Source organism: Bufo gargarizans, chromosome 3 (genome assembly GCF_014858855.1).
Source record: "Bufo gargarizans isolate SCDJY-AF-19 chromosome 3, ASM1485885v1, whole genome shotgun sequence".
NCBI lineage: Eukaryota > Metazoa > Chordata > Amphibia > Anura > Bufonidae > Bufo > Bufo gargarizans.
This window is the reverse complement of record NC_058082.1, coordinates 417,573,027-417,587,959: the sequence shown is the minus strand read 5'-3', so window position 1 is coordinate 417,587,959 and position 14,933 is coordinate 417,573,027.

The window sequence follows — 14,933 nt, the reverse complement described above, 5'->3', positions numbered from 1 at the left end:
TCGTGCTAAAGTCCCTCATTCACGGCCATCAGGTCCTCTCCTTCCCTTACCCATTCCTTCCCGTCCTTGGACACATCTGTCCATGGACTTTATCACGGACCTGCCTCGTTCCTCGGGGAAGACTGTGATTCTGGTGGTGGTGGACCGTTTTAGCAAAATGGTGCATTTCATCCCTTTTCCTGGTTTGCCCAATGCTAAGACGCTGGCGCTGGCATTTATTGATCACATTGTCAAATTGCACGGTATTCCTTCAGACATAGTCTCTGATAGGGGCACGCAGTTTGATTCCAGATTCTGGAAGGCTTTCTGTTCTCGCTTGGGGGTTCGGTTGTCATTCTCTTTTGCTTTCCACCCGCAGTCGAATGGCCAGACAGAGCGCGTCAATCAGAATCTGGAGACATAACTGCGCTGTTTTGTGGAGGAGAATCAAGAGGATTGGTGTTCTTTTTTGTCCCTTGCTGAGTTTGCTTTAAATAACCGTCGTCAGGAGTCCTCTGATAAGTCACCATTTTTTGGTGCATATGGGTTTCATCCGCAGTTTGGGACTTTCTCGGGAGAGGGGTCTTCTGGTTTACCTGATGAGGACAGATTCTCCTCGTCTTTGTCATCTATTTGGCAAAAGATTCAGGATAATCTAAAGAGCATGAGTGAGAGATATAAGCGTGTGGCAGATAAGAGACGTGTGCTTGGTCCGGACCTGAATGTTGGTGATCTGGTGGGTCCTAGGTTTATTGGGCCTTACAAAATCCTGTCTGTCATCAATCCTGTTGCCTACCGTCTTGATCTTCCTCAGACTTGGAAGATCCATAATGTTTTTCATAAGTCCTTATTGAAACCTTATGTTCAACCCATTGTACCCTCGCCTTTGCCTCCTCCTCCGATTATGGTTGATGGGAATCTTGAATTTCAGGTCTCTAGGATTGTGGATTCTCGTCTTGTTCGCGGTTCTCTTCAGTACCTTGTTCATTGGGAGGGTTATGGTCCTGAGGAGAGGATGTGGGTCCCAGTGACGGACATTAAGGCCTCTCGTCTCATCAGGGCTTTCCATAGGTCCCATCCTGAGAAGGTGGGCTCTGAGTGTCCGGAGTCCACTCGTAGAGGGAGGGGTACTGTCACAACCAGACAGCTGAGAAGCTCTGACAGAGGCCTTTCAGAACCTCCTCCTTGAGTTCTCTTTGTTGTGCTGTTTAGTTCCTCATCTCGTTAGCCTCTCTCAGCTGTCATGGAGTTGGACTGATTGCTTCCCTTTAAATCCCTCCCCATGGTGCATTGCTGGGCGGCTTATACTTCCTCCTGGAGTGTGTGTGCATGCTGATCTTGTTTTCCTGTCTGCTACAAAGTTAAGTGCTGAACATTTATCTGTTATTTTCTGTTTGCTGGATCCCAGGTGACTCTGACTCCCTCCGTGTCTGGAGTAGGGAGCCGGTGGTCGTGTCCCCTCACTATTGTAGGGTGTTCAGGGGTTATATAGTCGAGGTACGTGGATATGCAAACCTCCACCTTTCGGATCTTTGCATAGGCTGAGCAGCCAGGGATAGTCTCAGGTCTTGTGCAGGGGTCTCCCTTTTGGTTCCTTAGCTTTGGATCCACTCAGTCATATATGCATGTTGCTTTGTCTTGTTTCCGGTACACCGTCCGTGACACTTCTTCATCAGTGGTAGCCCTCTGACTGCCGTTGTACTGCCTTTTATGCTGCTGGTGGATCTTTCAAAGACCTGAACTGGATCTCATTTTATGTGGTCCAGACTTTTGGGTGTAATGGTTCCATCGAAAATCTGGATGAGTACTGGTTAGGTGTCTTCTTTTATTTGCTTTTTTATGTGTATGTATGTTTGCTTTTTGTGCTGTTATTGGCAGTGTGATGTGTTTGCTGATTATTACTTTGGTTCTTTGTTAACTTATGGTTTCTGATTTAATTTTGCGGTTTTTGCAGTGTATGTGTTTGCTGCGGTACCGCTGCGTCTTCTGCTAGTTGTGCATTTTTGTATTGGGGCCTGTTTGGAGACCCTAGTATGGGTTCTGTGGTTTTTCTTTTCCAACTCTGTGTTTTTTTTTTCCAGTGGTTTGTTCTTTGTTGATTATTGGTCTCTAATATACTCTGGATTCTGTGCTTTTGATCTTTCCTGCGGTATTTTGTCCTTGTTGCGTTTTTATTTTTATTTTTATTCTTTGGGGATATTTGGTATCTGAGAGACCTTGTGTGGTTTTTGTTACCCTGCGGTATTGCTGCGTATTTTCAATGGTGCGTTTGGTGATCATAACGGTGTGTTATAATGAGTGTTGGCGGGGGGTGTGTCTGTGAAGACATTGGTGACAGGTAGTGTGGGTGGTTGGGGTGGTGCGTTCCGTTCTGGGTGTTAGTGGGTTTTGGATGCGGTTTTTGGGATCCATTATTGTGATTTATGTGGTATTTTCTTGCTCTGCCTTTGCGTTTCTATGGTGCGTTTTCGATGGTGCATTTCTTTCAGCAATGCGTTTTTTGGGTATATTTTAGGGATTTTTTGATTGGGGTGCGTTTTTTGTATTTGTTTTATTTTTTGGGGATATTTGGTGTCTAAGAGGCCTAGTGTGATTTTTGTTTTTGTTGTGTTTTACCTGGAGTGTTACTGTGTTTTTACTTGGTGTGTTTCTGGGGAGTGTTTGTGGGGTGGTGGTATCTAGTAAGGGTACAGTGTGTTGTTGTATATGTAGACAAAGGTGTGTCAGGTGGTGGCATTAGGGTGGTGTGTTCTGTGATAAGTGCTGGTGGGGGAATTGGACTCCTTGTTGGTGCTACGTGTGTTGTCCTATGTGGTTGTGCTCATATTTTCTAAATTTTTGGTTCAAGATTTGGATGCGGTTTTTGGGATCCAGTTTTTTTATATTGTTGTGTATTCTGTCGGTGGTGTGTGTTTGGGATTGCTGTTATGGTATCTGGGGGTCCATGTTGGGGTCTCTTGTGGTACTGCTGTGTTTTTGAATCCAGTTGTGGGGTTCAGTCTTGGGTTCTGCGGTTTTTGTTTGGCTGTTTTTGTGTTTGGAATGGTGAATTTCTCAGTCTTTTTTGGTAGTATTTTGTGTGGGTTTTCTTCTTTTTGCTGTGTCGATGGGGTGGCGGCCACGTATCAAGTGTCGGTAGGTGTGCTGGTAGACAGCCGGACGCCTACCGCGAGTCAATTGGGGGCTGCCACTCTGGGTATGGTTTATAGGAATCCGAATAGTTTGAGCTCAGTATTTAGGCCTCCTGGTATGATTGTATTGAACTCTAAGATGAACTTTGAATCAATGCGGGACATCTTGGCTATGTGGTTTCCTCCTCTCCAGTCTGTTTTTACCTTTTCCAGTGCTGCAAAGGATAGTCCTGGAAGAAATAAACGATAACCAAATAAACCTACAATTCACAGCGAATATAAACAAAACTGAGATAGAATTCCTGGATTTAAATATCAAAGTAGAAGACAATAAACTAACATGCTGCACCTTCCACAAACCAACAGCAAAAAACAGTTTCATCCTCTACTCCAGCTGCCACCTCCCAAGATGGCTCAACAATATACCCGAGAGCCAATTCAGACATCTGAGACGCAACTGTACCAAAGACGACATATTTGAGAAAGAGAGGCTGAGACCCTAAAAGCACAATTCATTGAAAAAGAATATCCCCCAACTAAAATCGAGACATCCCTCACAAAGGTAAGGAAACTAAATAGAACCTCTTTCTTCAATAATAACCCCGAGAACAAAACGATGACACAAATACAAACAAATGAAACCCCAAAGCACTCATTGGCACCACATTCAAAAGGACAAAACGATAGGCCCCTCCATCTCCACAAAACCTCACATCATATACACAAGGGCCCCAAACCTAGGCCTGAAAATTGTGCCGTCTGTTAAAACACAACACAAAAAACATAACCTAACAATAAACACATGGCAAAAACTCAAAGGAGTCTATAGATGTAATCAATGCTCTAATTGTAAAATTACCTCATTTAAGAAAAAAACCAAGAGAGTACAATCCACAACCACGACACTAGAACACGAAATAAAATAATTCCTCACCTGTAGCAGTACAAATTTAATCTACATCATCACTTGCCCCTGTAAAAAACAATACATCGGTAGAACAAAAAGAACTCTAAAAAAACGAATATCAGAACACATAAACAATATCAAAAAAGGCTTCGAAACCCACTCACTCTCCAAACACTTCAAAACACACCACAAACAAAACCCATCAGGACTATCCTTTGCAGCACTGGAAAAGGTAAAAACAGACTGGAGAGGAGGAAACCACATAGCCAAGATGTCCCGCATTGAATCAAAGTTCATCTTCGAGTTCAATACAATCATACCAGGAGACCTAAATGCTGACCTCGAACTATTCGGGTTCCTATAAACCATCCCCATAGTGGCTGCCCCCAATTGACTCGCGGTAGGCGTCCGGCTGTCTACCAGCACCCCTACCGACACTTGATACGTGGCTGCCACCCCATCGACACAGCAAAAAGAAGAAAACCCACACAAAATACTACCAAAAAAGACTGAGAAATTCACCATTCCAAACACAAAAACAGCCAAACAAAAACCGCAGAACCCAAGACTGAACCCACAACTGGATTCAAAAACACAGCAGTACCACAAGAGACCCCAACATGGACCCCCAGATACCATAACAGCAATCCCAAACACACACCACCGACAGAATACACAACAATATAAAAAAACTGGATCCCAAAAACCGCATCCAAATCTTGAACCAAAAATTTAGAAAATATGAGCACAACCACATAGGACAACACACGTAGCACCAACAAAGAGTCCAATTCCCCCACCAGCACTTATCACAGAACACACCACCCTAATGCCACCACCTGACACACCTTTGTCTACATATACAACAACACACTGTACCCTTACTAGATACCACCACCCCACAAACACTCCCCAGAAACACACCAAGTAAAAACACAGTAACACTGCAGGTAAAACACAACAAAAACAAAAATCACATTATGCCTCTTAGACACCAAATATCCCCCAAAAATAAAACAAATACAAAAAACGCACCCCAATCAAAAAATCCCTAAAATATACCCAAAAAACGCATTGCTGAAAAAAATGCACCATCGAAAACGCACCATAGAAACGCAAAGGCAGAGCAAGAAAATACCACATAAATCACAATAATGGATCCCAAAAACCGCATCAAAAACCTACTAACACCCAGAACGGAACGCACCACCCCAACCACCCACACTACCTGTCACCAATGTCTTCACAGACACACCCCCCGCCAACACTCATTATAACACACCGTTATGATCACCAAACGCACAATTGAAAATACGCAGCAATACCGCAGGGTAACAAAAACCACACAAGGTCTCTCAGATACCAAATATTCCCAAAGAATAAAAATAAAAACGCAACAAGGACAAAATACCGCAGGAAAGATCAAAAGCACAGAATCCAGAGTATATTAGAGACCAATAATCAACAAAGAACAAACCACTGAAAAAAAAAAAACACAGCGGTAGCAAAAGAAAAACCACAGAACCCATACTAGGGTCTCCAAACAGGCCCCAATACAAAAATGCACAACTAGCAGAAGACGCAGCAGTACCGCAGCAAACACATACACTGCAAAAACCGCAGAATTAAATCAGAAACCATAAGTTAACAAAGAACCAAAGTAATAATCAGCAAACACATCACACTGCCAATAACAGCACAAAAAGCAAACATACATACACATAAAAAAGCAAATAAAAGAAGACACCTAACCAGTACTCATCCAGATTTTCGATGGAACCATTACACCCAAAAGTCTGGACCATATAAAATGAGATCCAGGTCTTTGAAAGATCCACCAGCAGCATAAAAGGCAGTACAACGGCAGTCAGAGGGCTACCACTGATGAAGAAGGCAGCTAAGTCCTTCGAAACGCGTCGGGTGACCTCCCTCTAAAACCTGCTAAGAACCTTATCCTGGAATCGCTTCCAAATAACTAACTTCATCCGAATCCTCTGGATCGAAAAAGACCCCCAGCGAAAATCTTAAAACCAAGTCCGGCAAAGACACGTGAGACGCCAGAGAAGTGACGTCATACCCACGTGGCACGCCGAGAAGACCGGGAAACAGACACCGCAGAGAGCAGTAAGGCCGCTCCAACAGTCAGGACACCCCGCAAAGAAGGTAAACAGTCAGGGTGCAGTCTTTTTCCAATGTGTGGGACGCCACACTAAGTACAGCACCCGACTGACATACCACCTATATATATTTTTATCTTTTTTACCTTTTTACCGCTCTAGCCATACTCTATATATTTTCTTCTGTGTGACCAATACCGCTGGTACATAAAGACAATTTTTATGGACTGCACACTAATGGACACAACCATTTACTGTACCTACTGAAGGTGGAAACCACTACTAGACAATCACCGCATGGTCACATCCCCACATTTTTGTCACTGTGCACCTCTACCGCTGCATGTTGCAAATCATCATTTTTATTTTTGAGAACCTCATTTTTTAGAACGTCTACATTTTTAAAACTTCTACCTTTTACTCTCCATTCTTAAACACGTACCCTTATAAAAATAAATACATATATTTTTTACTATCATCTGTGTATATTGCCTCCTTAGCATTACTGATAGATGTAGAGTGCCGGTTTTTCACTATATACCTTTATTAATATATATTGGTGCCCCCTAGCGGAGTTCACCAAAGGCCCTACCAAATCCATTGCTATTCTCTCAAATGGGACCTTGATAATAGGCAATGGTATTAGAGGGCTGCAGACGTTTGCTACTGGGGAGGTTACTTTACATATAGGGCAGGACTGGCAATAATCCCTAATTACTCTGAACACCCTGGCCAATAAAAACTTTGTAAAACCCTTTCAAGGGTCTTATCATCCCTAGAGTTGAGCGGACCCCTGGATGTTCGGGTTCGATAGGTTCGGCCAAACTTCGAAAAAAAAATTAGAGCTCGGGACCCGAACTTGAACCCGAACCCCATTGAAGTCAATGGGGACCTGAACTTTTGAGCACTAAAATGGCTGTAAAAATGTGGTTAAGAGAATGGCAAGTGCTCTGCAAACAAATGTGGATAGGGAAATGATTTTGAATAACATAAAATGCGCAAAAAAATAATAATAATCTGGATCTAGGAGGACCAGGTCCATATGGAGTAGGAGGTTGAGGAGGTGGTGGATGTGACGGTGTAAGTGGAAGCGGTGGAGGAGGAGGTAGCCTACACTGGCTTTTGATTTTAAATTTTAGTTTTAAAATTAGGGTACATGAGGAATATAATCTGTGATAACCCCCTCCAGTCATGCTAAACACACGTTTAGACAATACACTGGCTGCAGGGCAGGCCAGCACCTCCGAGGGGTAAAGGAAAAGCTCAGGCCATGTGTCCAATTTGGAGACCCAGAAGTTGCAGGGGCTAACCCATGTCAGTCAGTTCGTGTAGGCGTGTGCACACTTACTGCCCACCATGACACACATCCCCGTGATGTTCACGATGTTCACGATCCAATTTGAAATTAACACACCTAGCTGATAGAAAAATACGGCTGTTTTGGACAGTAAAATCACTTAAATCCTACAAAGAAAGTGGGAGGGTGCCTAGAGGTCTCAGGGTTTACAAATACCCGGCGCAGTATGGAGATGACTAATCATTTGTAAAAGAGTGGCAGAAACTGCACGCAGATTTTTCCCTGCAAATTCCTGACACGGTGCTACAGAGAGACATAAAAGAGTACGATGCAGTGAAAGAGGAACTCAGTAAGGCAAAAGCTGAGTTGGACTCAAGGCTATCTGATAACCTTTAAAAAATTAAATAAAAAGCTCACAATCATACAAGCCGAAGTGAAGGAGAGAAAGAAAGATACATTTATGAGGGACAAACAAGACTATGAGTCAGGTCACATCTTTGACTGGAATGTGAGCAAAAGGATCAGGAAACAAAAGAAAAGACCAACCCGCTACCAGAGCAATGATTAATGGACCACAGATTCTGACTCCAGTGTATCAGATGAGACCAGCCAAGCGATGGTGGGCACTGAAGGAGAGATATGTGACCCTTTAGGAAAAAGACCAGACGGGGTCGCAGAAAGACCAAGAAGAAAAGGAGTCAGGAAATCAGAGAGGGAGAAGAGGCAAGTGTCTTGGAGGAAGTAACCATCTCCCCACCGCCTGATGAGAACTTGGTCATCAACCTTACGGACCATGTGCTGCCTCCGAGTTGCATTAAGTTCCTTAGTAAAGGAATGGGTTAAAGTTTAACTGAACAGTTTGATGTTGTACCATTCAAATTAGACCTGTTTAAGGCCACCCGCAAGCTTCACTTACACAAATTGTTTAGGAATACACCACAGAAAGTTGTCCATACACAGAGAGAGATCCTCCTAGCCCTGATCTGTTAGGATTTCATATATCCACTAGATTTGACACAGATGAAGTAGCCTGTCTTGAATTCCTTCAAGGGTAGTGATACTGCTCTGGATCCCTCAGATGATGTCTCTTTGGATCCATTTAAAGGGGAGTGAGGTCCACCTTTTGCCCCCCTATGCCCGCCGGCAGTAGCATCGACATATTTCAGCATCAAGTCATGAGAGATATTAGAGCTGTTATATACTCTACAGCACAACCAAACATCAGTCCTGAGGAGAACAAAGCCCTTCAGTGGCTGTGCTCCAGAAAGGATAAGGTGGTAAAGCCGGCGGACAAGGGGGGCAATGCAGTTCTCATGTCTAGAGATTATTACATAGGGGAAGCCCTGAGACAATTAGGGGACCCCCACATTTATGAGAGGATACAGGGGGACCCCATACCCAGTACCCAGCAGTTGCTCAGGTCTCTCGTCACTAAATATGTGGAGGCAGATTTTCTCCCTAAAAATATGTTGGACAAGCTTGTCCCCTCATCTCCAGCAAGACCGTCTTGGTATTTACTCCCTAAGGTTCATAAGTAAGTCGCTTAACCATCCCCCGGGACGTCACATTGTCGTGGGGATTGGCTCAGTGACTGAACCTTTATCCGAATATGTTGACTGGCCTTTAAGGCCGGCTTTGGTAAGCGCTCCTGCTTACCTTAGAAACACCATTGATTTCTTACTGGCCCTAAAGGAACTGCATTGGCATGAAGGGTACCAGTTAGTATCCCTCGATGTGGAAAGCCTCTACACCCGCATCCCACATGGTGCGGGTGTGGAGGCGGTCCTTGTCATCGTAACCAACCTTGGAAAAAGTCAGATTTTTTTTGTAATTTCATTGGTGAGGCACTTGAGTTTATTTTAACTAACAATGTGTTCCAGTTTGGAGGTGAGTGGTACAGGCAAAGGCTGGGTACGGCTATGGGGACCCCCATACCCTGTACATTCGCTAACATGTACCTTGCCAGGTTGGAGGATAAGTATATATACTCTACTATGAATCTATTTTTATCCATGTTGAAAGCGTATCTACACTTCGTGGACGACTTGTTCATAGTGTGGGAGGGTACAGAAACCCAGTGCGAGGATTTTGTTAAATTTCTCAATACAAATGACATGGGTATGACATTTACCCTCAATTTTGGAGGCAGGAGATTAGAATTCCTGGATGTGGCTGTCGTGGCTGAGGGCAATGAGTTGGTCACGGAGGGCTTCCGCAAGCACACGGGGACCAACTCCTTGCTCCACTATGACAGCTTCCACCCATGGAATGTAAAGAAGGCCATACCTCACGGCCAGTTCATCAGACTTAGGCGAATAAATAGTAGGGATAGTGGGTACCATAAGCAAGCATCAGATTTGAGACAGCGACTACTAGATAGAGGCAATCCAGAGGGTCTGCTGAACAAAGATATGAAGAGAGTAGAGAAGTCTTTCTCTCAAGAGGATTTATTGAGAGGCAGTGCTGGTAAAAGAAAAAAACAGATCTTGGCCATTAGAGGGGATTCAAGATTTGCATTCTCCTTTAACCCCTTAGGGACATAGCCTTATTTCACCTTAAGGACCAAGCCATTTTTTGCAAATCTGACCAGTGTCACTTTAAGTGCTGATAATTTTAAAATGCTTTGACTTATCTAGGCCATTCTGAGATTGTTTTTTCGTCACATATTGTACTTCATGACACTGGCAAAATGAAGTCAAAATTTTTTTTTTTTTGCATAAAAAAATACCTAATTTACCAAAAATTTAGAAAAATTAGCAAATTTCAAAGTTTCCATTTCTCTACTTCTGTAATACATAGTAATACCCCCAAAAATTGTGATGACTTTACATTCCCCATATGTCTACTTCATGTTAGAATTATTTTGGGAATTATATTTTATTTTTTGGGGATGTTACAAGGCTTAGAAGTTTAGAAGCAAATCTTGAAATTTTTCAGAAATTTACAAAAACCCAATTTTCAGGGACCACTACAGGTCTGAAGTCACTTTGCGAGGCTTACATAATAGAAACCATCCAAAGATTACCTCATCTAAGAAACTACACCCCTCAAGTTATTCAAAACTGATTTTACATACGTTGTTAACCCTTTAGGCGTTGCACAAGAGTTATTGGCAAATGCAGATGAAATTTGAAAATTTCATTTTTTTGTCTAATTTTCCATTTTAACCCATTTTTTCCACTAACAAAGGGTTAACAGCCAAACAAGACTGTATCTTTATTGCCCTGACCCAATATGTGGCCGTAAACTACTGTACGGCCACACAGCGGGGGCGTAGAGTGAAAGGTGCGCCGTTTGGTTTTTGGAAGGCAGATTTTGCTGGACTGGTTTATTTGCACCATGTCCCATTTGAAGCTCCCCTGATGCACCGTTAGAGTAGAAACTTCCTAAAAGTGACCCCATCTAAGAAACGACACCCCTCAAGGTATTCAAAACTGATTTTACATACGTCGTTAACCCTTAAGAGGTATTGGCAAATGGGGATGAAATTTGAGAATTTCATTTTTTTGCCTAATTTTCCATTTTAACCCATTTTTTCCACTAACAAAGCAAGGGTTAACAGCCAAACAAGACTATATCTTTATTGCCCTGACTCTGCCGTTTACAGAAACTCTCAATATGTGGCTGTACACTACGGCCACACAGCGGGGCGTAGAGGGAAAGATGCGCCGTTTGGTTTTTTGAGGGCTGATTTTTATGGACCGGTTTATTTACACCGTGTCCTGTTTCAACCCCCCTGATGCACCCCTGGAGTAGAAACTCCCTAAAAGTGACCCCATTTTGGAAACTACGGGATAAGGTGGCATTTTTTGGGGGGACTATTTTTAGGGTACATATGATTTTTGGTTGCTCTATATTACACTTTTGTGAGGCAAGGTTACCAAAAATTGAATTTCTAAAATTTCATCTCCATTTGCCATTAACTGTTGAACACCTAAAGGGTTAATAAAGTTTGTATAATCAGTTTTGAATACCTTGAGGGGTGTAGTTTCTTTGATGGGGTCACTTTTACTGAGTTTTTACTCTAGGGGGGCATCAGGGGGGCTTCAAAAGGGACATGGTGTCAATAAACCATGTCGGTCCTTTCTTTTGCGGCCTCCCTTTTACTGATACAGCAGTTTACGACCACAAATGTGGCATTTCTGTAAACTGCAGTATCAGGGTAATAAATATAAACTTTTGTTTGGTTGTTAACCCTTGTTTTGTTACCGGAAAAAACTAATTGAAATGGAAAAGTGCCAAAAATAGAGGTTTTGGCACCGTTTTTTTTTTTTACCGTGTTAATCTGGGGGTTAGGTCATGGGATATTTTTATAGAGGAGATTCTTACGGACGCGGCGGTACCTGATAAGTCGCCGCTTTTTTTTACATTTATTTAGGTTTTAGACTATATTATCCTTTTTGATACCCCAAAATTTTTGCTATATGACTTTTTGATCGCTTGCTATTAAACATTTTATTATGTAAGGTGACAAAAAAAAATATTTTTTTGCACATTATTTTTTTTTTTCTGGACCGTGTTAATCTGGGGGTTAGGTCATGGGGTATTTTTATAGAGGAGATTATTTCCGACGCGGCGATACCTAATATGTCTACTTTTAATAAATTATTTTAGTTTTTCTGGGTGTCTCAAGTCTGAGAACCAGTTTTTTTATTCGATGTCAGTGGTAAATTTAGATATAAATTTAGTACTCCATGGAAATGTGATACTCCCTGAAGCAACCAATAATGCAGAGGCCCGGATGATCCACGTGTCACATTGAGTTGTGGTGTCCTTCCGTATCCCCCTCCTGTGAAACACTCTGCACCTTTTTTGGGTTCGTCCCTTCTTTTCAGTATGGGGGACCACACCTGGAATGTGTTGGCCAGGGACGATCCGGGCGCCTACAGTTCCCGAGGTACTCCGGCCTGCTCTTTCACAGTCCAAAAAGATCTCGGCCTTGAGGACTGCCTCATAGAACTGGAGGAATGTCCCTGTGTTGCCAGCGCTCCGGGACAGCACAAAAGAGTTGTACATGGCAGCCTGTACCAAGTAGACCGCAACTTTTTTGTACCATGCCCGGGTTTTGCGCATGGCGTTATATGGCTTGAAGATCAACTCCTCCCATATACCGATTGTAGTCGACGATACAATCGGGCTTGAGGACTGTTGCTGCGGTACCTTGCACAGCGACTGGGGTGATGCTGTTACCATGAATTGTGGACAGCATAAGGACATCCCTCTTGTCCTTATACCTGACCAGCAACAGGTTTCCAGTGGTAAGGGCACGGGTCTCACCCCCTGGGGATAGGTACCTGGAGGGGGAGGACAGGGAGGCCGCGTTGATTTTTCCGCACGGTCCCACAAGCGGACGTGGATCTGGCAGCAAGGGACTGGAACAAGGGGATACTAGTATAAAAGTTATCCACGTACAGGTGGTAACCCTTATCCAGCAGTGGGTGCATAAGGTCCCACACAAGTTTCTAGGGTATTGAATCCGGGAATCTCACCCCTCGTATACACGAAATTTGTAAGTGTACCCTGAGGTACTCTCACAAATTTTGTATAGCTTCACGCCATACCTCGCCCGCTTGGAGGGCACATACTGGCGGAAAATGAGTCTCCACTTAAATGCAATGAGAGACTCCTCAACCGCGACCTCCCTTCCAGGTACATAGGCCCCAAAGTGATCGATGCAGTCATTTCCGGATGGCCTCAATCCGGGAGCGTGTCATGGCCGTACTGTAAAGTGGGCCCGGGTGTTGGGCGTACAGGTTCGTCTGTTCCACCATCAGATTTACCAGTGGGTCACTGAAAAAAATTACAAAAAAAGTCATATTCAGTGTAGCCCACTGTGGAAATCTGGATTCCTGATTGGCCTACAAAATCAGGAATCACAGGCTCGTATCGCTCTGGGCTACACCAGACTAGTTCACTGGCAGGGTGCTCCAGTGGATTTAACTGGTGGGCCGGAAAACTAGTACGAGCCCCAGAGCCGCTCGTACTAGGCTGAGCCACAGGGTCCCTAACATGGCGGTCCCCATGCTCCGCCGCCTTGGGGGCTCATCATCATCGCTAGATGATGAGGAGGACGCGGATGACAACAGGAATGTGGGGTCATACTCGTCCTCACTGGGACTCTCAGAGTCGGAGGCAAGCTGGGCGTATGCCTCCTCAGCAGAGAACGTCCGGCGGGCCATAGGGGAGTGTGTGTCTGCGTGTGTATGTGTGTAAATCTTTATTTGGTGTGCGTGTGTGGGGGCACGGGTGTTCACAAACTCAACCTAAAACTAACAGAAAAAAATAATAATAACTAAAAAAAGGGCAAAAAAATTAAAAAAATTAATTTCAAAACCGCTGATCAACCGTCCGAAGTTGATCAGCGGTGGGGTGTGCGATTCGCTAACAGTGGCCGGACACTAAGAGTGCCGGCCACAGTCAGCGTGCACAAAAAAAAAAAAGCTGTGCTGTGAACCCCAGACAACCTAACTTAGGGTGATGCAATCAAAACTAAGCCAACTAACTTTCCCTTTATTTTCCCTGCCTAACCCAAACTTTCCCTATGCTTTCCCTATGTACCTGAAGTTTAGATGGGGGGTGCTAGGCACAGATCGGGTTCTGGGGGGCACAGATTGGGTGATGCTGGCAGCGATGGACGACGTGCAGGCAGCTCCTCTCTCCTCCGGCTCCGGAACACAAAAGGAGGAGGAGAGGAGCGCTTGCATCATTTGAATCTGCCGCCGGCAGATACCCACCCTTGGAGCCACTTGGGAATGACTGGCCTGAAACCCTACAAAATGATCCCTCTTCTTCCTCCTCCTCCTCCTCCTCCTGTGCCACATCCTCATCCATCATTGCCAGGAGAGTTTTTTCAAGGAGGCATAGAAGTGGGATCGGCAATGACCATGTTGGTGGAGTACTCGAAACAGCGCAACAAGGAACCAGGTCTCGCATGGAGGCCCAGTCATTGGTGGTGAAGTGGTGCTGTTCCGCCGAGCGACTCACCCGTGCATGCTGCAGCTGAAACTCCACTGTCGCCTGCTGCTGCTTACATAGTCTGGCCAGCATGTGCAAGGTGGAGTTCCACCTTGTGGGCACATCGCATATGAGGCGGTGAGTAGGAAGGGCGTGGTTACGCTGCAGCGCTGACAGGCGAGCAGCAGCAGGGTGAGAACGCCGAAAGCGCGCACAGACGGCCCGCACTTTATGCAGCAGCCCTGACATGTCAGGGCAATTTGTAAGGAATCTCTGCACCACCAAATTCAGCACATGCGCCAGGCAAGGGATGTGCATCAAACCACCTAGTCCCAGAGCTGCTACGAGATTTCGCCCATTATCGCGCACCACCAGACTGGGCTTGAGGCTGACTGGCACAAACCACTCATCGGTCTGTTGTTCAAGGCCCGTCCACAGTTCCTGCGCGGTATGGGGTTTGTCCCCCAAACAGATAAGTTTTAAAACTGCCTGCTGTCGTTTACCCCTGTCTGTGCTGAAGTTGGTGGTGAAGGTGTTACGCTGACCGG